At 41.5% G+C, this 27,791-nt stretch overlaps 1 protein-coding gene and 1 long non-coding RNA gene across 2 annotated transcripts in view; both read right to left on the reverse strand.

Annotated features, from left to right (window-relative positions):
- The window catches only part of npr1a (natriuretic peptide receptor 1a), a 165,611-nt gene that overhangs the window by 69,097 nt on the left and 68,723 nt on the right, over positions 1–27,791 (reverse strand). The window lies entirely within an intron of this gene.
- Positions 15,675–16,846, reverse strand: LOC132145593 (uncharacterized). The gene is made up of 2 exons (XR_009434489.1): positions 16,541–16,846; positions 15,675–15,965 (listed from the first exon to the last, which is right to left on the reverse strand). It is a non-coding gene; the product is annotated as an uncharacterized LOC132145593 (long non-coding RNA).

The following is a 27,791-nucleotide window of genomic DNA, read 5'->3' on the forward strand; positions in this document are numbered from 1 at the left end:
AAATAGTTTTTTTTTTTCAAAAATACGTTAAGAAATACTGACTAACTCCAAACTTTTGAAAAGTAGTGTATATATACATGCAGTTATACAATAACAAAAACAACAACAACAAAATCTTTAATTTTCAAACTGCAGCAAAACATTAAGCAAATCTGTTTGTTTTTTACTGTCATTTTGTAATTTGTAGGTTCCGATCCATTATTTACTGATAAACAGGTGTGTGTGGTCCTGTTATTCCCTACATTATGGGGACAAAATGTCCCCACAAAGATGGTAATACCAGGACATTTTTCCCTTTTGGGGACATTTTTGCTCCCCATGGGGAAAACAGCTTATAAATCATAACACTTTGGGACCAGTTTTCGCTATTAATTAGTTGATTATTAGCATGCCTATTATTAACATATTGGCTGTTTTGTTAGAGCTTATAAAGCACATTTCCTGTATGACCATATTCTCCATCACTAACCCTGACAAAACCTCTTTTGGGGCTGTCCTTCAATAAACCGTAAAAATGCAGGACGTTTTTTCTGTTAGTGTTGTTATTTATGGCTAGATTATTTATAGCTGAATATAAAAACACTAGAAGTCATTTCATGTCACACTGCCATCAGCAAAATTAGCTAAATAATGGTTTTATACCACATAATATTTTTGGTACAGCTATGTTTTCAGTACTGGTAAACTACACAAGACTAGATTTAAACCTGGCATCCCTGTGAGCCCAACCTCTGTTACATATCAACAACATGTGCACCAACTTCCCATAACCCTGGGAAGACAAACACACACACAAGAGAGAGAGAGAGTGCGTCACAACCAAGGACACTAAATTACACTATGGCATGCTTTATCACCCCTATATGATATTCAGCCATGATTACAACCACCCCACATGTGTGAGAATCTTGTGAGAGAACTGAAAAGTTTTTGTACTGCTGTTTCCCAGAAGTCTTTGGAGACGTGGGTTTCACTGGGTAAACATGTACATATTTCAGCTGCTGTGATGTTGGTATGTGAACATGTGCATGAGAGATGGTTCAGAAAGCTCAGACAGATGTGCGATTATTCAAACTGTGGGCCTGCTAGTCTGTCATTTATCACCATTCTATTTGTTTGAATAAGAACATGATACAATAATTAACTGCTACAATCTGAACTTTCTGCCCTGAACAGCAGTTATTTTTTATTTTATGCACCTCATTTAATATAACAATATATATTAATACACATAATGTAACATTTATAAATTAATTAATACATACATAAATACGTGTTGAGGGTTGTTGCTACAATAAAAGCTTATTATATTACTGTATTAAAACCAGTGTATTATGTGTAAAAGAGTATTATGAGAGCGATGTTAACTGAGCGAGTGTGAATGTGTGAGTATCTGATACAGCATTCATTCTTCCTCTCAATCTCATATTCACAATGAAACATTCGTCCTTTCATCTGTTAGGGGTGATTCCCGATGAAAGCACTGCTTAGTAAATTTGCTGGCTGTATCTTACAAGCAGTTGTTAAAATAAAAAATAACTTCCTTGTTCACAACCCTGTTTTAGTCTCTTTCAATACAAATGATTAAAAACAGTATTATTTTTAAAATTATATTTTTGAAATTAAAGGAATAGTTCACCCAAAAATGAATGTTTATCTGCTTAACCCCAGGAGAGCCAAGATGTAGGTGACCTTGTTTTTTTCAGTAGAACACAAACCAAGATTTTTAGCTCAAACCGTTGCAGTCTATCATTCTTATAATGTAAGTGGATGGGAATCAAAACTAAAACATACAATAAAAAAAGATAGCAAAACCAAATTAAACCCTGTGGCTCATGATGATACACTGATGTGTAAAGACACAGAATGATCGTTCTGTGCAAGAAACTGAACAGTATTTATATAATTTTTTACCTCTGATTCACGCAATGTCCAAACAATTAGAACTCACCTGAGCGTGTCCTCCTATGCTTTTTCTCGAGCAGGTGCGTGAGACATCTTCTTCTTCTTGCTTTATGGCGGATCACAGACTTATAAGTGCATTACCGCCACCTATCTCTCAAATGCAGTGGTGTATAAAGTACCTGAAAGTCATACTCAAGTAAGGCCATCCTTAAAAATATTTTGGTTTGCAGTAACAGTAATATTTTTTTTCAAGTTTCAATGTAAAAAAAAAAGGAAAATTTTGGTGATGGTGATGACGTAGGTATGAATTTAAACAATTAGCATATCGTGACATCACTGACTGGGTCTTCAACCCGTGCCTTCGGGCGCATAATTGCAAACCTCATTTTGATGCAGGCTATATAGACCACAAACAAATTTAAATCTTTGTCAAAAACATGTTTATTGCTTGAGTTTCAGGTGAGAAGAAAAAAAATGAGGTACTGTTATGCTGTTTTACTTGCATCCAACGCTAGGTATCAATGCAACCTACAAATGAGAGACCATTCCCTATCAAAAGCTACTCTCGATGCTGCGCTCAATAGCGCTAATGAGAACATTCTTTGTTCGGCCGGTTGTGAAGCACGTGTGTCAAACACGCCAAGAATTGGCTTAAATCACCTCGGCAAGTGACATCACTGATAACGTGCACCTGCAGGTTATAAATAGACGTGAAACGGAAACATCCTAAGGTTTCTTTGTCTTCAGAGACCACATTGTGTGTGTGTGTGTCACGCTGATAAAAGTATTAGTTTAAAAGGAAGTATGTTGAGAGTAAAAAAAAAATAATAATAATAATCTGAGTGCCAGGAGGAGACTTTTAATATGTTTCTCACTCACTGTGCTCAAGTGTCAGGGCTGTCCAAAAATAAATAAATAAACAGTCCCGACCCGATCCAGCTCCTCTGGGGTAGGAGGTTCAAAGAGAGAGTGTGGCGAGTTGTGCGCCCCCTCATAAGACTGGGGAGCAGCTTGTAACACTTGGCAGCCGCAGATGGAGCTGGACTAAAGTACGGTCATCACGACCAAAGCAAGGGCCTTAAGCTGTGCCCAGGACAAAGGGTGTGTCCCCTCAGGGAGGGCCCTGGAAAATTCCATCAGAAGTGTAAGGCTCCTTCCTGGCACCCTTAGGGGATCACTGAACAACCTCCGCCACCAAAGGTGTTTCGGGGGGCAGTGGCCTCCAGTGAAATGATACATGCTCTGTTGCTTCCTGCCACGTTTCAGGACACCAGACATCTTAACCACCCCCCCCCCCCCCACGACAAACAAAGTGTCCCAATAAGTGCCCCTTTTGGAGAAGCTTGCAGCGTGGAAGCTACTGCCAAATATCTCCCCATGAGTCGAAAGAACTGTAGTGAAGGGCTACAGGATTCAGTTTGCACATCGTCTTCTGCGTTTCAACAGCGTGGTCTCCACCTCTGTGAAACCGGCACGTGCATATCTATTGACACAGGAATCACAGACTCTGCTGGTCAAAGGGGCCATAGAATGTGTTCCCCCGCCAGACAGAGAGTCAGGCTATTACAATCGGTATTTCTTGATTCCCAAGAAAGACGGGGGGCTGCGTCCAATCATAGATCTATTGGACGTGTATTTTCATTTTGAAATATTGCCACAACTCAGGAGGTTCCTGAGGTTCGCTTTCGGGGGCGAAGCTTACCAGTATCAGGTTCTTCCATTCGGCCTAGCTTTGTTATCCCGCACTTACACGAAATTCATGGATGCAGCTCTGGCTCCTCTACGAGTCCATGGCATCCACATTTAAAATGTATATAAACGACTGGCTGAATCTGACCCAGTCTCAAGAGCTTGCGCTTCGACATCAGCATGTCATCCTAGCTCATCTCGAATCTCTGGGGTTGAGACTCAACACCAAGAAAGCGTTCTCTCTCTGGCTCAGAGGACAACGTATTCAGGTGTGGTATGGGATTTGATCACAATGCAGCCACAGCTGTCTCCTGCATACGTCAAATCCATTCTAAACACCCTAAAGAACATCAAGCTAGGCCAGAAAGTCACTGTTCATCACTTTCAGAAGGTTTTAGGTCTCATGGCAGCTGCATCCACGGTGATAGCTTTGGGCCTCCTGCACATGAGATCGTTTCAGTTGTGGCTCAGAGCCAGGGGATTTCATCCAAGGGCCAACCCCAGTAGCAAATAAGGGTTACACGCCAGGGGCTTCGTACCCTATCTATGTGGTTCAGACCCCGGTTTCTGACTTTGGGTCCCACTCTAGGTCCGTGTTGTCATCGCAAGATGCTAATGAGAGACGCTTCCCTCATGGGCTGGGGACCGGCCTTAGTTGGCTGTCTTCTTCTCGAACTGGCACATCAATTGCCTCTAAATGAAGACTGTATTTCTAGCCCGGAAATACTTCCTCCAGCAGTTGAGAAGCTACCATGTCCTAGTGCGGGTGGACAACACATCTGTAGTCTCTTACATAAATCGCCAGGGCAGACTGCAGTCGCGCCGCTCGAACAAGTTAGCGCACCAGGTTCTGCTTTGGGCACAGGACAAGTTCCTGTCCCTCAGGGCGATTTACATTCCTGGGCATATGAATGTGGGAGCAGACTTGCTGGCCAGACAAGCTGTGAAACACGGGAAATGGAAACTCCACCCCTAAGTAGTCAGTCAAATCTGGAAAAGATTTCAAGTAGCAGAAGTGGACCTCTGTGCTTCACAGGAGATGGCACAATGTCCCCTCTACATCTCTCTGACTCATCCGGCTCTCCTGGGTCTGGACGCTATTGCCAATGCGTGGCCCAGACTGCGTCTTTACGCCTTCCAGCCACAGTAATAGAGACTATTCTAAGTGGTAGGACTCCCTCCACTTGAAGAACTTATGCCTCATATGGAGTGTTTTTGAGGGTTGGTGCATGACACACGATGTAGACCCAGCTCACTGCCAAATTGTTTCAGTACTGCAGTTCCTGCAAGAGAAATTGTCCTCAGGCACATGCCCTAGTACTCTCAGAACTTACATGGCCGCTAGTTTGGCTTGCCATGTTTTGATTGACTGGGATTCTGTGGGGAAGCACCCTCTAGTCGCCCGCTTCATTCATGGGGCTCAGAGGTTGAGGCACCCACTAGAGCTACGGCCCCTTTAGGGGATTTAGCCGTAGTGCTCGAGGGGCTGGCTGGCACCCCTTTCGAACCGTTAGAATCAGCGCCTGCCAGGCTTCTGACTCTAAAGATGGTTTTTCTTATGGCCATTACCTCTCTAAGGAGAATTCGGGATTTACAGGCTTTGTCAGTCCTGCCATCCTGTTCCGATTTTGCCCCTAGGTGAGTCAAAGCTATTTTGCATCCTCACCCTAATTATCTTCCGAATGTTCCTTACTGTATCCAGTACGTTCTCTTCAGACTTACATCCACCGCACTAGCCAGTGGCGTAAGTCAGAGCAGCTTTTCATATGCCATGGGTGCCGCAAACGGGGGTGGGGGGTGTGTGCGGCTGCCTCCAGGCAAACAGTTTCACATTGGGTGAGGGATGCTCCTGCTCAAGTGTGTGATGCGGCAGGTTGGTCCTCTCCGCACACATTTGTCAGGTTCTATAGTTTGGATGTCCATCCTACTCATTTCTAAAGACTTCTGTCCTCCGCCATTTACAACACCGGAGCAGGAAAGACTTCACTTACTGTGTCCAGTATGTGCTCTTCAGATTTACTTCCATCGCACTAGCCAGTGGTGTAAGTCAGAGCAGCTTTTCATATGCTGTGGGGGCTGCAGTCAGGGGTGTGGCTGCCACCAGGCAAACAGTTTCACATTGGGTGAGGGTTGCTATTGCCCTAACATACGAGGTCAAACTTTGCCTCTAGGAGTTAGTGCCCATTCAACCAGTTGGGTTGCATCTTCAATGGCTTGAGCAAGAGGTGCACCCTTGCAGCAAGTGTGTGATGTGGCAGGTTGGTCCATTCTGCACACATTTGTCAGATTCTATAGTTTGGATGTCAATGCTACTCTGGACTCGCATGCCCTTGAGTCCACATCCCAGAGTCATGTCTGAGACCTCTTTGATGTTTGTGCGCACACACTACACAACCTTCGGGGTCCAGACACTTACAGTGCGGCGGCGTTGGTATTCTCGTTCCCATTAGCGCTATTGAGCGCAGCATCGAGAGTAGCTTTTGATAGGGAACATCTCGGGTTACTTGACTGTAACCCTGTTCCCTGAAAAAGCGGGAACGAGATGCTGCGCCTCAATGCCGCACTGTCGACGTGTCAGGACGTCTCTTCAGACAAAGGGGTAACCTGAGGATGTTTCCATTTCACATCTATTTATAACCTGCAGGTGCACGTTATCAGTGACGTCACCTGCCGAGGTTATTTAAGCCAATTCTTGGCGTGTTTGACACACATGCTTCACAACCGGCCGAACAAAGAATGTTCTCATTAGCGCTATTGAGCGCAGCATCTCGTTCCCGCTTTTTCAGGGAACAGGGTTACAGTCAAGTAACCCGAGACGTTTACTTTGCTTTCTTGGGTTGTCACTTTTGTGAAAAAAAATCTGTTTGATTTGAGTGACAAGTGTTCATTGAATTGATTGTAAAATCTCAAAAAATGCCCGCACACGGATGACGAAAAGGACATAATGCAGACAGTGTGCGGACGGCCGAAGTATACTTGATCTTTATCAGTGGCGCACGAGATGCGATGACGATGTAACTGGCATTGCATTATAAGGTTATGTTAGCCTATCCAGTTGAAGCCACTACAAAAAAAAACAGAGAACATCAATGGAGAAGACCTTGTTTACATCAAAACTGAAACCAAGCCGTTCACACAGAACACATATTTCGCGCATTTTCTAGAGAGACACCGTTGGACTCGCGTCTCGCACAAGAGAGCCGCATGTTTAGAAAGACATGTAAAATTAATGTATTTAATTTAATTTTCTACAAATATCTCGAGACTTTATGTTGGGTTTTTGTTCCCCATCCCACTGCATCTCATGTTTTTAAATGAAAAAAAATTATTCTTGTGTGACTGGTTTTCCGCCCTTTTTATTTATTTAACAATGCATGTATACATGACGCTGTTTTTTATAGTTCTTTAAGCAACTTAATTAATAATAATTGTTAATAAAAATTATTTTAAATATCATGTTGTTTTTTCACAGTCATGTATTCTAATGCTTTGAATAAACGTGCAGTAATATTTTGCTCGATGCGCTTGTGGCCTCAGAAGAGAAGCAAAAAGCTTTTCTTCACCCTAACTGAAATTATTATGCCTTTTAAATTCGAATACAAAATTTGAATTTAGTTTTTCTAAGCCCGAATCTGTATCTGTATGCATGAGACTGTCTGAATACCGGCAGAAATCAGATTTCTGTTGTAAAAAGAGAAACAGTGTGCAGAAGTATTATTTGCTGTTATGCGTGTGTCCAAAGCTGCAGTTGCTGTGTGATGCGTGTTCCAAAAAAAAAAAAAAAAAAAAAGCTGGACGCGCTCCAAAAAACAAAACAAAACAAAAACCTGGACGCGCTCCGAGAGAAGGTCGTTAAAATCAATTTCCTATTTTCGTTTTCAAAACTTGTGTTGGTTGGTCCAAACGATTCGTGCAATAGATTTTCGAACATAGTTACAGTCGACACGGACACGGTTTTAGACTAGAAGGGAGAAGGGATGGGAAAAGATCTGGGCACAGTTTTAGTCAAAGTTAAAGTGGTGTCGAGCTGTTTTAATGCATTTTTTAGATGTATTATGGTGCCCGAACCCGTATGACTTTGAACAGTGACCGCGAACATTTTGTTTACTGCAGCCGCAGCCATCATTACCAAGAGCGAACCGTTGACTCTGACAGTGAATGAGACGAAGCACAAGACATAATGTGAGATCCGTTATAGACGTCACAGGTTTTTTTTAAATTAAGGAAGATAGCCTTCGTTTGTATGTAGTCCTAGAAAATGTATATATTTACAATACTTAAATATAATTAATATTATTTTATGCTTTTGCATTAGTAGTTTGAAGAGTAAAAAAAAATTGGTCAGTCTTAACGCAAATTTGCAATCGGCAAGTTGGTCGGACTAAAAGCAAAAAATAAAAATAAATTGAGTCGGTCCTAAATTGACAGGGTCGGTCGGGTTCCGGCAAACAAGAATATTTTTAAGGATGGCCTAAAAGTACAGCTATCTTACCAGAAAATGACTTTGGTAGAAGTTGGAGTCACAGTTTAGAATATTACTTAGTCTTAAAGTATGTGATATTTATTGTAATTAAGTATGAAAAATATTTTTTTAATCTTAAACGTACTTAAGTATTGAAAGTAAAAGTATAAGTAAATGCAAAATGTGAAAGAAGCAATATATATATATATATATTCATACACACAGCTTGAGTAGCAGTGTGTTCATATTTGGGATGAACTGTTCTGGAACAGTTTTGTTAATACAACTTAACCACTTGTGGCCAAGTGGTCTTTTTGCTGGCGATATTCAACCCTCAAGAGATATCCTGTCGACTACGCCAAAATGTGGCCAAGTGGTCTTTTTGCTGGCGATATTCAACCCTCAAGAGATATACAATAGACTACGCCACCCTGGGACTATACCAGGGAATCACAGTTCACTTAAAATGTTATAAGGAACCCAGGTGCATTCCACTGAATAATGTGAGCAAGAGACGTGGGTAGCAAAATAGAGTTTGTTTATTAGTACAAAAGTTTAAAATGCAGGAATAGTCACCCAGCCAATTACTAAACTGGAAATCACAATCCACAATAAGGATTCACAATTACTTCGGAGCTGTGGCCTATTGGCATCAAATGGGCTAAGAGAGGGAGCAAAAGAGGAAAATCACACTAAGTGCACACACACACACACACACTCTCTCCAATACCCGTGATTTTATCAGTGGTGCTCACACAGCATAACACAGCACACGGTGAAGGAAAGCCTCACTGCCGTCGGACACACAGCTCCTGTAATTGTAATACAAACCAAAATAAATCAAATTAATAAAAATTAATCAATAAAAACTTAAATGCAGGGGAGCAAAAGAAACCCTTCCAACATAAAGAAAAGAAATAAATTCTAGCTTAAACAGCTAGATAATAACACAAAAGGAAAAGGAAAAATAAATTTAAAGACAACAATGTCCAAGAGAAAATCTCAGCATTCTGAACCAGTCCAAAATGAGAAACACCACAAAGGGCAAATGAAGAAATAAATATCTGAATGAGCGCGGCCCTCGAACTCGTTATTTCCCAACGTACGAGGAAAAGATCTTCAAAATACAGTCACAGTAGGAGCAGGTTTTAACCAACAACTCCAAAATCGGGCCGCGCTAAATCACCCAGAACAAAATGATGAAAACACACAGCAAAAATATACAGAAAAGAAACGAAAGCAAATCCAGCAGGAACAAAACAGCAGCGTGCTTCTATATGTAGTAGGGAAATGCAGCACGCCCAGTCTTAGCCCTTAATAGATAAGAAGACGATTAGTAAACTAGTTCTAGTTTATGAACAGCAATCGGAAATATAAACACACATACCAAATAACGCAGCCGTTCGCCACACCAGAAAGCAGAGCTGACGTCAGTATCCACGGGATAGAAATGAAGTAGATGCCAAACAGCATATATTGGATATCCCCACTCAACCGGTAAACACACGGGAATGCTGGGACTAGGCAGTGTAACGAGCCAGACCGCACGTAACGGTTGTTTACAATAGACTCTCCAGTGCACGCAAAGCCCCACAGAAATAACACAAGCGGTGTTAAAATGCCCAAACGGCTGTGTTTTAACCACAGACCTCTGTTGAATGCCGGTAAACAGGAAGAGCGCAGGCACAGAACAGATGACCACCTCCGGCCCGCACCAAACAGCCATTTAAACACACCTCCCTGCGGGGAGATAGGCTACCAATAACATGACGTCACTACAGGGAGGATCTGACTAATCTGCCACAATCTACCCCTACTTTTTGTATCGTCGCCCCGACGATAGAATACGGCAACCCCACTTATCAATTCCAAGGCCTGTAAATGACAGAGATCCCACTAGAGACAGACCCACCTAGGGGCACAGCCTCACCAGGCGCCTCCACTGACCGTGGCAGGTGATGGACATTGGAGTGCTGGCCTGCTCTGGGTCTCGTTGATCTCCGCAAAGCCATTACCTCAGTGCCTGGTGGGCCTACAGACACAGTAACAGATCCCGGAGCGAGACCCATTTCTCCAGAACGGTGTTGTCCTTGGGCTACTGGTATCCCAGGTACCGTCACCAGGGGGCAAGGGTCCAAGATATCCAAGGGAGCTTGGACAGCTACAGGGACTAAATTACTAACAGCCGGACTCTGAGCCTGGGGGGTTTCAGGGACGAACAGTAGCAAATCGCCCTCGTCTGGCTCATCCTCTAAAGGCAGCGCCCCCTCCACCAAAGGCCTATCCCGAGGGCTCGGAACTGGACGGTCCCCTAAAATCTTAGCCTTCAACAAAGAGCGATGAACATGCCTTACCTTACCCAACTCATCAACCGGTGCAATTGTATATACTGAACCCCCTTCAACAGGTGCCTTCACTACTTTATACACAACTGGGCTCCACAAGTCTTGGATCTTATGGCGACCTCTCATGCCACACTCACGGAGGTAAACCAACTGGCCCTCCTCAAGTGACACACACCGCACATTCTGATCATGATGTATTTTACGTCTCTCCGCGGCCACCCTTAGCCGATCACGTGCCCCTTCAAAGGCCACATGGAGCCTAGTTTGATGTTCCACAACCCACTCATGAACATTACCTACCCCCACCTCCTGGACTCTGCCCAACAAAAAGTCAACTGGGAGCCGTGGTTCTTGCCCAAACATTAGGAAGTATGGGGACTCGCCAGTGGTCTGATGCGGGGTGGTGTTATAACAGAAAAGTACTTGTGGAAGGCAAGACACCCAGTCCCTCTTCCGAGAAACAGGCAATGTACGGAGGAGACTATGCAACGTCCTATTGAAGCGCTCGCATTGGCCATTACCAGCCGGATGGTAAGGAGTAGTGCGAGACTTCTCGACCTTGTACAACTGACAGAGCTGCTGGATGAGAGAGGATTCAAAGTTACGGCCCTGATCGGAATGAATCCGACCAGGGACCCCAAACTTGTAAAACCACTCGGCCACAAGAACCTGGGCCACAGTCTCCGCCCGTTGGTCCCGTGTGGGGATAGCCATGGTGTACTTCGTGAAGACATCAGTCATCACGATGACATTTTCAACTCCTGAACGAGAGGGTTCAAGCACAGTAAAGTCAATGGCTACGATCTCGTTAGGTCTTGATGCCAACAAATGGCCCATAAAACTACGGGCAGTGGGACCCCCATGCTTAGCAACTTGGCACCTTTCACACTCCTGGCACCATCGTGCCACTTCTGAGGACATTCCAGGCCAATAACACCGCTGCTGTACCAACTCAGTGGTACGCTCATTCCCCTGGTGCCCATGCTCCTGATGAAGCTGCCTCAAAACCTCAGATTTTAAGGTAGTGGGTAAAATCAATTGAAAGCACTCCTCACCCCCATCAGAGCGAAACACTCGTCGATACAATACACCCTCTCTCTCAATGAACCGATCCCACTGACGAAGCAGGATCAATCCCAGCCTAGACAACCGTTTGCGTTCTTCCACTCTAGGGAACACCTTTCGCTTCCAAAAGGGCAAAATTTCCTTAATCACAGGGTCTGCCTGTTGCAAAGAGCTCAATTCTGCAGTGGTATAACTGGGCAGGGCTGTGATCACCGCTTGAGTGGCTTGAACAGCTACCTGCGTACCAGCCCCCTGCTGTACAGCACGAGGAACTGCAGTGCCTGGAAGCAAGTCCCCTAACATGCTAGAGTCAAGTGGGTGCTGCCTCGACAGAGCATCTGCGTTTCTATTACATCTGCCTGATCGATACCTCACCTCAAAATCAAAAGCTGCAAGTTGTGCTGCCCAACGCTGTTCAGTCGCCCCAAGCTTTGCCGATGATAGATGGCTAAGGGGATTGTTGTCGGTGAAAACAACACATTTGTGCCCCAACAAATATTCACGGAACTTTTCAGCCATGGCCCACTTGAGCGCCAAGAACTCTAATTTCATAGAGCTATAGTTGTTCATATTGCGCTCAGTGGGCCTAAGACTGCGGCTGGCATATGCAATTGGCCGCACGGTTCCTCCCTGTTCTTGGGAAAGAACTGCCCCAAGACCACTGAAACTAGCGTCAACCTCCAGAATAAATGGCAGAGTAAAATCTGCGTAGGCAAGCACAGGGGCAGAGGTGAGTTTCCTCTTTAAGGCTTCAAAACTATCCTGACAAATCTCACCCCAGGCCCCGTTAAAACTCACCTCCCTACGTTTCTTTGTCTTGCCACCTGCCAGTTCGGCCACCAATTTATGCAGAGGGGCCGCCAACCTGGCAAACCCCTCCACAAAACGGCGGTAATAACTGGCAAAACCCAGGAACGAACGCAACTCGGACAGACTTGTAGGAGTGCGCCACTGAGCTACCACTTCAATTTTACTTGGGTCTGTGGACACACCTTGAGACGACACCACATGCCCTAAATACTTTACCTCACGTTGAAAGAAGGCACACTTTCCTAACTTGGCTTTTAGTCCTTCAGCCCCTAACCGACCCAAGACCACCCCCAGACGCTCCAGATGTTGAGCCACCGAGGAAGAGAACACCACAATGTCATCTAGATACAAGAGCAAAGATTGGCATTGTTGGTCACCAAACAACCTCTCCATCAGACGTTGGAAGGTACTGGGAGCGTTACAGAGACCAAATGGCATCCTATTCCACTCGAATAGGCCAAATGGGGTACAGAAAGCAGTCTTAGGCCGGTCAACTTCAGTGACAGGTACCTGATTGTACCCGCTGGCTAAATCCATAGTGGAGAACCAGCGGGCACCAGTCAGGGCATCAAGGGACTCCTCAATACGGGGCAAAGGGAAGGCATCCTTCCTAGTTTTAGAATTAAGTTGACGATAGTCCACGCACATTCGTAGACTACCGTCTTTTTTCTTAACTAAAACAATGGGAGACGCATAGGGGCTGCAGCTTTCCCGGATAACCTGTGCCTCAAGAAGTTGATTAATGTGGGACTTTACTACCTCATATTCCGAAGGTGGTATACGCCTGTACCGTTGCCTGACAGGGGTATCGTCCAGAAGCGGAATATCATGGGCCAAGAGGTTAGTGCACCCCAGATCACCCTCATGGGCTGAAAACACAAATTTGTACTTGTGAAGCAAAGCCCGGACCCGGCTTTGCTCTTCCCCTGCCAAAACTGACAAATCTATGGCATCAATCTGGTCCTCCACAGTAGAGGGGACCAAGGAACTATGGGAGCCTACAGTAGCAGTTAAGGACCTTACTTCAGTAATACCTTCTGGCAAACTAATGACAAAGACACCACTCAATGTGCCTAAAGACGTCCTGGGGTAAAGAATCACCTCAGTGGTACCCACATTCACAACCGGGATATACACCGTGCCCCGGGTCACTTGAACCAGTGCGGGGGAGGCCAACAAACCAGCAGGTAAGCCTGAATCTGGAGGCTCAAACAGCACGGGACCGGAAGCATAATGTTCTGAGCAGGTTGCCGCTACCAGCTTCATGGTACCACCTGGAATGTGACACATGCCCCGCCCCCGCACCCTAACCCCCCCAACACGATCAGAGGTCTGGACACTAACCTTACTACAATGTTGTAATGCCTTTGTGACGGAGCTAGGGGCCTGTGACACCACCGGTAAGTCAAAAAGGGATGTACCATGTTGTCCAAAAAGTTCCTGGTAGCACCGGCCAAGGACATTCATCCCCAAGACACCCGGGACATGTCCACCGGCGCCACCAGGAGGATCTCGGACAACCAGCACTCCACACTCCGGTACTACTTTACCACAAAGTTCGACATCGAGCTCCATATACCCGATATAAGGAATCGCAAGACCATTCGCAGCGGTAAGTTGCAACCATTGACACGACCTAAGACGCTCCTGCCCCCATGGTTCAAAATACTGGTGAAAGCAACTCTCGGTGATCGTGGACACCATGGAACCGGTATCCACTAAACATGGCACTTGAACACCACCGATGAGCACATTAAGATGAGGACAGGAGGACACCAAACGAGAGACAGAATTTAGACGGTTTACAACATTTGAGTCAAATGACTCCCCATCCGCGCTGTGACTCCGCAGCCCGGTGGGGATTAGTTTTCCGACGGCTGTGAAGATCGAAACTGCCTAGACCCAGTTGAAGATATACCCACTGCTGGAGCGCGAGGGAGAACACGTTCTCCATCACACTCTCGGGCAAAATGGCCAGACCGTTGGCACCTCCGACATACTATATTACTGTGATATGGGGACCGGCTATATGAATTAGGGACCTGCAAGCGAGCCAACCCTTGGGTAAGTTGGTTTAACTGTTCTTGTTGTGCCTTCAACATTTCCCGTAACTCTACTAGCTCCGACTTGGAAGGGGAGCTCAACCGAACTACCTGCGACTCCCCCTGCATGGCATACTGGGCCCCATAGGCCACTGGTACAGACTGACTTCGCCCTCTCGCACCCCCAGGCACTCCCTCCCGCTCCCAGCGCATTGCCTCGCTACGAACATCTAAGAGGGAAGAGGTAGGGTCACGGCGGACTAATTGTTTTAGTTCCCGACGAAGACCAATATCGAGCACGTGCTCGACAAACTGGTCACGCAATAAAGCTTCTGCATTTGGTATGGCATGCGGCGACTGCTGTTTTACCCCCTCCAAGAGGCCCATCAATGCAATAGAGAACTCTAAAAGTGTTTCTCCTTCCTGCTGCCTCCTGGAAAAAAATGCCTGTTGCAATGCTACATATGACAAAGAACACCCATACAATTCCTTTAAGGCCCGAATTATCTTATCTGGATCCCCCCTCTCTGTCTCAGACCGATACCTGATCTCATCCCGAGCTTCTCCCTCTAAATGATCAAAAAGAAAGAATGCTTGATCAGCTCTAGACAAATGGCGAACCCGCATACAGGCTTGGGCCTCCTCTACCCATTCATTTATGGTAATACCGGGTCTCCCGCTAAATTTTGGGCACTTCCTATCTCGGGGAACAAACACAAATCGCTCAGTAGATGGGGCACTTGCACCAGCAGATTGCTGTGCACCAGAGGGTAAGGCGGTAGAAATAGGAGCTGTACTAGGACCTGGAATAACAATTTGAGTCTGTTCTTGTCTAAGTCTCTCATTATCAGCTCTTAATTGGGCCACAAGATCCTGAAGTTCTTGTAATTCTTCTGCCATCGCTAACTTTTAGTAAAACACTTACCACCAAGCAAGGCGGGGCAGAAAGAAATTTGGACCTGAAACACAATCAGGGGAGGTAGCCAAAGAGACCCTTCAAAGAGTCTACGCTGCTGTCTTGTTCCTGTAAAAATAAAAAAAAAAAAAGCAAATAATGGCAATACCAGCTGGCAAAGAAATCTTCACCCACGTCTCTGTTCCATTTAGTGGATCCTGCCGACTACGCCAAAATGTGGCCAAGTGGTCTTTTTGCTGGCGATATTCAACCCTCAAGAGATATCCTGTCGACTACGCCAAAATGTGGCCAAGTGGTCTTTTTGCTGGCGATATTCAACCCTCAAGAGATATACAATAGACTACGCCACCCTGGGACTATACCAGGGAATCACAGTTCACTTAAAATGTTATAAGGAACCCAGGTGCATTCCACTGAATAATGTGAGCAAGAGACGTGGGTAGCAAAATAGAGTTTGTTTATTAGTACAAAAGTTTAAAATGCAGGAATAGTCACCCAGCCAATTACTAAACTGGAAATCACAATCCACAATAAGGATTCACAATTACTTCGGAGCTGTGGCCTATTGGCATCAAATGGGCTAAGAGAGGGAGCAAAAGAGGAAAATCACACTAAGTGCACACACACACACACACACTCTCTCCAATACCCGTGATTTTATCAGTGGTGCTCACACAGCATAACACAGCACACGGTGAAGGAAAGCCTCACTGCCGTCGGACACACAGCTCCTGTAATTGTAATACAAACCAAAATAAATCAAATTAATAAAAATTAATCAATAAAAACTTAAATGCAGGGGAGCAAAAGAAACCCTTCCAACATAAAGAAAAGAAATAAATTCTAGCTTAAACAGCTAGATAATAACACAAAAGGAAAAGGAAAAATAAATTTAAAGACAACAATGTCCAAGAGAAAATCTCAGCATTCTGAACCAGTCCAAAATGAGAAACACCACAAAGGGCAAATGAAGAAATAAATATCTGAATGAGCGCGGCCCTCGAACTCGTTATTTCCCAACGTACGAGGAAAAGATCTTCAAAATACAGTCACAGTAGGAGCAGGTTTTAACCAACAACTCCAAAATCGGGCCGCGCTAAATCACCCAGAACAAAATGATGAAAACACACAGCAAAAATATACAGAAAAGAAACGAAAGCAAATCCAGCAGGAACAAAACAGCAGCGTGCTTCTATATGTAGTAGGGAAATGCAGCACGCCCAGTCTTAGCCCTTAATAGATAAGAAGACGATTAGTAAACTAGTTCTAGTTTATGAACAGCAATCGGAAATATAAACACACATACCAAATAACGCAGCCGTTCGCCACACCAGAAAGCAGAGCTGACGTCAGTATCCACGGGATAGAAATGAAGTAGATGCCAAACAGCATATATTGGATATCCCCACTCAACCGGTAAACACACGGGAATGCTGGGACTAGGCAGTGTAACGAGCCAGACCGCACGTAACGGTTGTTTACAATAGACTCTCCAGTGCACGCAAAGCCCCACAGAAATAACACAAGCGGTGTTAAAATGCCCAAACGGCTGTGTTTTAACCACAGACCTCTGTTGAATGCCGGTAAACAGGAAGAGCGCAGGCACAGAACAGATGACCACCTCCGGCCCGCACCAAACAGCCATTTAAACACACCTCCCTGCGGGGAGATAGGCTACCAATAACATGACGTCACTACAGGGAGGATCTGACTAATCTGCCACACACTGATTTCTAGTTGTGTGATCTTTTGGAAGGCCAAAAGTATTTTCACATTCACAATGAAGCACAGAGACTCCACAACGTGGCGCCGGCGGCAACAGCGAGAATAAAAGTAAAACCTTTTTTCTTTGCGTGAACATTTAGGTGGTGTTATGAGAATCTTCCCACATCGTGACATAGACATGTGGGGGCATGTTAGATTGAGAAGTTTTAGGAGGGCATGGTTAACTCTTCATTTTTATAAAGAATATCTCTTTAGATCTGAGACTTCAGTCTTTGCAACTTTACAGATCTTCTTTATGCACCAAGAGCTTGAAACACTCCAAAGAGAAAGGAAAAAATTGAAATAGCATCATATGATCCCTTTAACCAGTTGGGCAAGAAGTAACAGCTGTTCTCGGTGATGTGTTCAATACTTATTTTACCTGTTGTATATGTTCAGCTAATTGTCAGCCTGTACACTTCTCTTAAAAAAATTGTGAATATACATATAAACTGCTTTTTAATAAACAGAGCAGAATAATCATTGCTGATAGTAAGACACTCAAACATAAAAGAAAACCAAACTGGACGCAACAACATCTGTTACTTCTTGCCCAACTGGGTAATGAAAACAAGGATGTAATCAAATGAAGATTTGTAGTTGGGATAAAAGGTGATACCTTTTTAAAAGCACATTATCGTCAAATGTTTCTAAAATGTTTACATTCCAAGACATATTGCCGACAACAGCCATTTTAGGATAGTTTGTGCCTTGGTCTTAGTGACTTAGAAGTCCTCATCACTACTCCTAATGTTTCACAGATTTAGGAGCTAGTTTTACTGCTAAAACGCTTTGTGAAATACTCTTAAAGAGCAAAAATTTAGGAGTCCTAAATTAGCTACTTTTAGCCTTAAGATGTTTTGTTAATATGGCCCCAGATATTTCAACATTTGAACAGGATCTGTTATCAACAATGACACAAAGGTGTGCTATTATTTTAGATCAATATGCTCAGTAATCTTAATGTTTTCTTTGACTTTCATTGTGTAGATTTTTTTGTAAATAACAGTAGTAAATAATAATCAAACCCCCATTATTTTAATCTCCTCACATTCCTTCTTACCTTCCTCACAGACACATTACTGACTGATGGCTCTTTTCTCTCAGGTGTGAGTCACTCAATATCCATGGCCAATGACACACATACGGCCTATCTAACACAATCACACAAATGTTGTTTTCTTACAAACACAAACGTACAATCATACTGCTCACGTATTATTGTAGCCCAGTTTGTCCTGAATACAGAATAATCAGACTTCAGTCATTTGTATGTTTTTAAGATACTGAAAAAGCACAAATGTCAGGGCATGTCAAATCTTCTCCAGGGCCCCAAAAACCCCTCAGACACCAGAGGGTATAATTATAACATGGTAAGTAAAAATAACACTGCTCAACAGTCCCTAATCTGTACTCAGATTTAACAATATAAAACTGCAAATTAATATTTATCAACAAATCTTTCCAAGACCTAACTTATAGTATTGACAAATTCAAGATATTTTAAGAAACATTTAAGTAAAAGTTGATATTTTAAGCACTAGTGTGAATTCCATTAAGTATCCTGAACTATGAAAGCACACCATTAAGCAATATATTTTCCTCTATCATGAATCAAATATGCAGTGCATCCTAAAACCTGATCATGAATAACTAATCTGGCTAAATTTAGGCAAGGGAAATATAAATTTCCAGCCAAAAATCTGCCATCTGTCCACCTTACAAACCATCCATCCATCCACACAATGCAATTACCGTTAAACAGTGTGTAATTTAAAATTTTAAGTTAAAATTAAAATTTAATTTAAAGGCATACTGGACAAGATCCCAGCTGAAATGAAGATTAGATTAGTTTTATTTTACATCTAAAATCTGGTTAAAGATTCTGAAATAGCTGTCACCCTGAGCTACAGCAATTCACAGGTAGAAGTCAGTGATGCAGAGCCAGATGGTTGCTGGCAAACCCTGAGCTCCGCTGTAGCATAATGAAACAGAGGGAAAAATGCTCCAAAAAGCCAAAGGAGGCAGAGAGACATACAAAAGTGTGGTTGTCATAGCAACTATAGACAGAGTGTGGACTCGTCGATAAGGAACATCTGTGGGTGACGGTGGATTGGGAGATTACTGATCGCTGCTGTTCTGAGAGAAAGAGAACAGTGCAATCAAATGCAAATTCTGGGTAAAGGTTGAATGGAATGAGAGAGTGGGAGGTGGGAGGACTAGACAGAAAAATGTCATACAGACCAAAAACAACAACAAAAAAAGCAACAGGTTGAGACATATGAAGAAAAACATTGTGGAGACAAAATAAAGGATTGAAAGTAATTACAGATTCAGACTGAGAGATACAGAGAGATAGAGAAAGCAATATCATATTTACAAATGCTAAAGGACTGTGAGCCACAAACAAATCCAGATAAAACTATGACAACAACAACTGAAAACAACAGTTGCCTGGGTGGTTCTATGCAATTGTTAGAGTGTACAGTTTTGCTATACAGTTGCTGGGGTGTTCTGGGTGGTTGCCTGAGTACTGCTTTGGATTTGCAATGGTTTTCCTATGTGGTTGTTTACTGGCTCAAACTTCCACCCCAATGTTTTTAAATATTCTGCTCTCTATATGTGACCACAAAACCAGTCATTTATACATCATAATAGCTGAATAAATAAGCTTTCCATTGATGTATGGTTTGTTAGGACAGGACACAAATTGCCCGAGATACAATTATTTGAAAATCTGGAATCTGAGGTTGCAAAAAAAAAAAAAAAAATCTGAATTTTGAGCAAATTGCATTTAAAGCTGTCTAAATGAAGTCCTTAACCATAGACGGCGCTAGGGTGTGGCTAAGAGGTGTTTCAGCACCCCCAAGAAAAACAAAAGCACCCCCACAGATTTTTTTCCCTGGAACCAATTATATACAAGCTGTAGCCTATTGTATTTAATAATTAAGTTGATAATAAAAACAAGAAACATTTTTACTCATTACTCATGTATAACTCATGCAATGTAATAACGACATGATTTGCAGCTGTCGGATTTTTGTAATATCAATATAGCATTTTATAAAAACAAAATGGAGCACTTCCTTGTGCTAAGAAGGCTTGCCCCCGAATAAAGATTTTTCTTATCAACTAGTTGCACGTTATATTAAATGTATTAATATAATAATATATTAACCATCCTTTTATATATGGAGGTGTATTAAACTACAGCCTACTCTGTGCTGATGAAGTTGGCGAATGCCGACGCTGACTCGCCATTTCCACATTAGATATATTTAATTGCAGGACTCAAGACTGCCTGTGACTAAATTTTGTGAGCAGTCGCACTGTTACGACCACCACGTTGTTCAACCATAGACTGTATAAAAACAGCTGTTCATCTCATAAGCGCTGCCTTTTCCTTTGCATATTTGAAAAATCAAATGGCAAACGAAACTGTTAGCATAACAAAAGTGTGCTACTCGTTTAAACTGCACAGTGCTTTGAGTGCAGAGCCTGGTCATCATGAGCGCGAAACTGCACACAGCAAAAAATTACGTGAATATTGAGGAAATGATGGATGGTTTTCATGCTAAAGTAAAGTAAAAGGCCACTTCTTAAACCAGAGAAGGTGAACATGTTTGTATTCTTGTGTGGGGAATAGGGGTGTCGCGATATACCGGTATTGGCGATAACCATGATATTCAAAGCAACAATTATAGATATCGTGTTAATTTAGTGTGTGATGATATACCGGTATTAGCAATAACCGCAATATTTAAAATGAACAGTTCTCATATGATAACACCACATGTACAGTAAATACTCCAGTGCCAGTACCTGGTTGAGCTCCCAGGTGGCAGTACTGTGCCTTAACGCTGACACTGTCACACAAGAAGAAGACACAGCGCTCGCAGCTACTCAGAGGAGAGCCGTGTTCATCAGAGTAAGTTGCCATTATTTTACTGGTCATAGAATGGGAAACGTTATATTAACCTGTTAACACAGTGGTCACCAATCTCGGTCCTGGAGGGCCGCTGTCCTGCAGAGTTTAGCTCCAACAAGCTCCAACACACCTGTTTGAAAGTCAGTGTGCCTAGTGAGATCTTGTTTATCTGTTTAGGTGTGTTTAATTGGTGTTGGAGCTAAACTCTGAAGGACAGCGGCCCTCCAGGACCGAGATTGGTGACCCCTGTGTTAACAGCAGTTTTCTGTGTTCATATATTTGATTAAAGGGTGATTATTTTAGTAAGTAACGCGTTTTCTTTACTCATCTAGTTTTTGTATTTGCAATCAATACGGCCTGTGCGTAGTCACACTTTATTTCTTTGTTAAAATCTATTATATACACACGACAGTTACACGATTAAAACTGATCTTGCTGCATTAAACTCTATAAAATGTTAAGTTGGTCGCAGTGCCATGCACTGAATGCCTCATCTGCTGTCATTGTTCAATTAGGTTCATTAGTTAACATTAGTTAATTACATTAGTTAACATATATAAATAACATTAATAATAAACAGTATTTCCACAGCATTTATTAATCTTAGTTCATGTTAATTTCAGCATTTACTAATGAATTATTAAAATCGCAAATTGTGTTTGTAAACATGAATGCACTGTGAACTTACATGAACAATTACTCCATTTTTATTAACATTAACAAAGATTAATAAATTGTGTAATGTATTGTTCGTTGTTCATTCATGTTAATACATTATTGTTAATAAATGACATCTTATTGTAAAGTGTTACCATTAATATTTATTCATCATACTGTTGAACTTGAAAGTATTTTCTCTCTTGTTATTTTATAGGAGCTGCAAAGAAGACAGACAAAGCCAGAGTCTTGTACCCTGCATTTATCAGTATCAATATTATGTTCGTTGGGTGAAAAAGGAAATCTCAATAAACAAAGTAAAAAATCATTTGACTTATCTTTTCCCCTCCAAGGTTTCTATAGATATCACGATATACCAATATCGTGAATTCTTATGGCCACAATAACTGTGATATGAAAAATCGAATATCGTGACAGCCCTAGTGGGGAAAAACATGCAAGCTGCCACCGGCAGCGAGTTTAGTTTTACTTTTTTTTTTATTTTCATTTTGAAAACTTATCTTTGCCATTTACCTCATGTTATGCTATGGAGGCTTTCTTTTATTTATTAATTTTTTTTTTGATTCCTCAGTGTTCTGTAATTTATTAGTGATTATACAGCATATGCCATGCCTCATCTTATTCGTTTTTGTAAATAAACATTTTGTAAGCTAGGTTGTCATTGTATCTTGTTTTAATGTTGCTGTGCTTTTTAATGAAAAAATAACAATGCATCCATCTTTTGTTTTAGACTTAAAAAGTGAAAGGTGTATAGATGTAATTGAAAATTATCTTTTCATTGTAAAATGTGATGAGATTGCAAAATCGAAAGTGAAAGCATCTGAAGCTTGGCTTATAACATAGCAAAGGAGGAACTCCCATACACAAAATTCTAATCAGAAATAATACTACTGATGAAAAAAGAACGGGTTGAATGTTAACCACTTTTGTTTCCATATAGGCTTAACTATAAACTGTTTTAAAAGTTCATCAGCATGCATTGATTAATCCCATGTTGTAGCAAAAAACAAACAAACAAAAACGTTTTTATTGTTAAATGTTAAAGGGTTAGTTCGCCCAATTTGCAAAATTATGTCATTAAAAACTTACCCTCATGTTGTTCCAAACCCGTAAGACCTCCGTTTATTTTTGGAACACAGTTCCATATTTTAGATTTAGTCCAAGAGCTTTTAGTCCCTCCATTGAAGCTGTGTGTACGGTATACTGTCCATGTCCAGAAAGGTAAGAAAAACATTATCAAAGTAGTCCATGTGACATCAGAGGGTCAGTTAGAATTTTTTGAAGCATCGAAAATACATTTTGGTCCAAAAATAGCAAAAACTATGACTTTATTCAGCATTGTCTTCTCTTCCGTGTCTGTTGTGACAGAGAGTTAAAATCAAAGCAGTTTGTGGCATCCAGTTCGCGAACGAATCATTCGATGTAACCGGATCTTTTTGAAACAGTTCACCAAATCGAACTGAATCGTTTAAAACGGTTCGCGTCTCCAATACGCATTAATCCGCAAATGACTTAGGTTGTTAACTTTTTTAATGTGGCTGACACTCCCTCTGAGTTACAACCCGAATTCCGGAAAAGTTGGGACGTTTTTTAAATTTTAATAAAATGAAAACTAAAAGACTTTCAAATCACATGAGCCAATATTTTATTCACAATAGAACATAGATAACATAGCAAATGTTTAAACTGAGAAAGTTTACAATTTTATGCACAAAATGAGCTCATTTCAATTTTGATTTCTGCTACAGGTCTCAAAATAGTTGGGACGGGGCATGTTTACCATGGTGTAGCATCTCCTTTTCTTTTCAAAACAGTTTGAAGACGTCTGGGCATTGAGGCTATGAGTTGCTGGAGTTTTGCTGTTGGAATTTGGTCCCATTCTTGCCTTATATAGATTTCCAGCTGCTGAAGAGTTCGTGGTCGTCTTTGACGTATTTTTCGTTTAATGATGCGCCAAATGTTCTCTATAGGTGAAAGATCTGGACTGCAGGCAGGCCAGGTTAGCACCCGGACTCTTCTACGATGAAGCCATGCTGTTGTTATAGCTGCAGTATGTGGTTTTGCATTGTCCTGCTGAAATAAACAAGGCCTTCCCTGAAATAGACGTTGTTTGGAGGGAAGCATATGTTGCTCTAAAACCTTTATATACCTTTCAGCATTCACAGAGCCTTCCAAAACATGCAAGCTGCCCATACCGTATGCACTTATGCACCCCCATACCATCAGAGATGCTGGCTTTTGAACTGAACGCTGATAACATGCTGGAAGGTCTCCCTCCTCTTTAGCCCGGAGGACACGGCGTCTGTTCTGTTCACGGCGTGATTTCCAACAAGAATGTCAAATTTGGACTCGTCTGACCATAAAACACTATTCCACTTTGAAATAGTCCATTTTAAATGAGCCTTGGCCCACAGGACACGACGGCGCTTCTGGACCATGTTCACATATGGCTTCCTTTTTGCATGATAGAGCTTTAGTTGGCATCTGCTGATGGCACGGCGGATTGTGTTTACCGACAGTGGTTTCTGAAAGTATTCCTGGGCCCATTTAGTAATGTCATTGACACAATCATGCCGATGAGTGATGCAGTGTCGTCTGAAAGCCCGAAGACCACGGGCATCCAATAAAGGTCTCCGGCCTTGTCCCTTACGCACAGAGATTTCTCCAGTTTCTCTGAATCTTTTGATGATGTTATGCACTGTAGATGATGAGATTTGCAAAGCCTTTGCAATTTGACGTTGAGGAACATTGTTTTTAAAGTTTTACACAATTATTTTACGCAGTCTTTCACAGATTGGAGAGCCTCTGCCCATCTTTACTTCTGAGAGACTCTGCTTCTCTAAGACAAAGCTTTTATAGCTAATCATGTTACAGACCTGATATCAAGTAACTTAATTAATCACTAGATGTTCTCCCAGCTGAATCTTTTCAAAACTGCTTGCTTTTTTAGCCATTTGTTGCCCCCGTGCCAACTTTTTTGAGACCTGTAGCAGGCATTAAATTTTAAATGAGCTAATTAAGTGGATAAAAGTGTAAAATTTCTCAGTTTAAACATTAGCTACGTTATCTATGTTCTATAGTGAATAAAATATTGGCTCATGTGATTTGAAATTCCTTTAGTTTTCATTTTATTAAAATTTAAAAAACGTCCCAACTTTTCCGGAATTCGGGTTGTAAAACAAACCAATATCCCGGAGTAATTCATTTACTCAAACAGTACACTGACTGAACTGCTGTGAAGAGAGAACTGAAGATGAACACCGAGCCGAGCTGGATAATGACTCGTTCACGAGTCAAGAACCGTTTCTGTCAGACGTGTCCGATTCGAGAACCGAGGAGCTGATGATACTGCGCATGTGTGATTCAACGTGAAGCAAACCGACACACAGAGCATCTGAACCGAACTGATTCTTTTGGTGATTGATTCTGAACTGATTCTGTGCTAATGTTATGAGTAATGTCAGTCAGTGTACTTTTTGAGTAAATAAATTACTCCGGGATATTGGTTTGTTTTAACTCAGAGGGAGTGTCAGCCACATTAAAAAAAGTTAACAGCTTAAGTCATTTGCGGATTAATGCATATTGGAGACGCGAACCGTTTAAAACGATTCAGTTCGATTTGGTGAACTGTTTCAAAAAGATCCGGTTACATCGAATGATTCGTTCGCGAACCGGATATGACAAAGTGCTTTGTAAATCAGCACTTGTTTAGTTTAAAAGTAGACATGTCAGGCTTTCTATAGATATCTCTCTCATGTCTCTCTGTTGAGTATTCACGGAGTTACAGTTCATTTTAATGACGCGTGTCTAAATGAAGATCAGCGCAGACAAAGGCTGCAGATAGCACACCTTGTTTGTTATCTTTATTTTATAAGTGCACAAAGTTCTGTTGTAATTATGTCTGTATACACAAAAAAGTAAACACTTTACAGATTCGATTGATGTATTGCTCTTATCTGTACAATCAAAACTGAAAGTGTAATTTAAGTTCATTTCGGGGTTATCAGGAGAAAATGACTCATAACGCGTATACACGTAAATCGACTCCAGAGGGTTAAGTTAGATATGGCTCAAGTCCCTCCTTTTATGTGACTATGGAATGTTTCGCATGTTTTATCAGTATCTGACTGCATACTTAGGGTTATAAGTAATATTAGCCTTAACAACAACTACTAATGACACAATTTATCACAAACAACAGGACATGTAATTTGTCCTTCATTATCCATAACTCCTATTTCAACCATTTCTGTAACCTCTGATGAATGTCTGCACTTGTTGTTCCCACCATTAGATGTTTCTACATGTGAAAGCTCATTGAAGATTAAATCCCCTAAAAAGGAAGCAGCTTTTGCCACACCTCTCTCCACTTGTCTTATTTTTGTCATATACATTACAGTGATGTGGGCCGACCAATCATAGAGCAGTGCCTAACAAATCTTTGGACTAAAAAGAGTATTTATGGAGAAATTAGGCCTTCCATGGTGAAATGGGAAAGGGAAACTTGACACACTTTGAAGAAGTGCATAGTTCAAGTACAAGGACAGAGAAAGAGAGAGCAATAGAGTGATAGTGATAGAGAGAGAATGTGTGTCGGCTGTAATAATATGATGGCAGTGAAAAGAACAACTAATTGGAGAGACAGACGTGTGAGCTGCGGGCAGAGGGAGCCTTCCAAATGAGCTCATACCCTGGAGAAATGGATGGATGCATCAGGCTAACAGACTAGAACAACAGATGACAGAACAGCAAGAAGAGTTGCAGGCACCTTGTTAGACACTCAGAAAATAATTTGACTGTGCACAGAGCATACGGCATATCTCATCTAATAGTTATCTATGGAAACACAGCTGCAACTCTTTCCAGGCACTGCTAATAAATTTTGGGTTGACAGACTTCACAGAAAATCATGTAGTATATAATTTTTAAGATTCATACTGTGATTTCATCCAGTTCAGGAGATCAAACATGTTTGATATTTTGAGCTTATTTATTGTTTTTATTTGCCATGTGTGGTTCTAGCAACAAGGCACATGTTTCTGTTAAATTATGAAAGTGTGTGATCTTCAGTCATTAATTATAAGATGCCCAGTTTTTCCTCTATAGCGATTTACACAGCAAGTGTAAAATGCCCAGTGTTTTAAAATCTTATCAGATTTTAATAGTATAGTGTATTCCAACTTTTAGTTTTAATAGTGTTAACATTTTTACCATAGATATGAATGCACAACATTAAAAAATGAAGCTTGTAGCTTAATGAAACAACCAAAACAATATGGCATCATAACGAAGACAAACTCTATATTTATACATGAAATTCTGGAGGGGAATTTGGATGGCGTCATGTGCGGACATAATGATGTGTGCCATTAATCAATCTATGCAATATAACATGTAAAACAGGAACATGAAAGGATTCTAAAAGCAACTCATGTAAACACCATAATCATAACATTGTCTTATTTAGAATAAGGTAAATAATTAGATAACTTATGTCGATGTAAATGTAGTCATTGTGTCTACATGAATCTAATTAATCGCACATCAATTTTGGCTGAGAAATGACCCCATAAAAAGTCATTTAAAGTCACTATTGTGTTAAATGAGAAAAGAATTGACATCACAAAATGCAGCTTTAGAAAGAAATATTTTGATCCAACATTTCATTAATAATGATAAAAATTGGTATTAAAGTTTATTTATTAATGTTGTTTATAATAATTTATAATAATATATATTATATAATAATATATAATAATAAATTTTTTTTAACTTGTGTGAAAGACACGATTGAAGCATATGGTACCTAATTCACATTATTTGCATTGCCCAGTGACAAATTGTGTTGAATTTGTGTGTAATCTACTCAATGTGTACAGCTCTGTGTACTAAAGGTCTGGTTGGGGAGGGGTGCATTAAATGCATTAATCATTTCAATGCATTTTTCCCATATTTAATTGCACCAAATTAATGTTTTAAATTAACAGCCCGACTTAAAATATTTGAACGCATTTGAGATTGCATGGAAAATAGCAGCTTGGTCTTTTTGCTTAAGTTCTATTTTTGTTTTCCTTGGAAAGAAGTCATGAGTTTTAGACGAAAGAGTGAAAAAATCATATAAATAATAATAAATAATAATAGTATGAAAAATAAATCAATAAATACATGCTTAGATGAATTAGCCCTA

Source organism: Carassius carassius, chromosome 8 (genome assembly GCF_963082965.1).
Source record: "Carassius carassius chromosome 8, fCarCar2.1, whole genome shotgun sequence".
Taxonomy (NCBI): domain Eukaryota; kingdom Metazoa; phylum Chordata; class Actinopteri; order Cypriniformes; family Cyprinidae; genus Carassius; species Carassius carassius.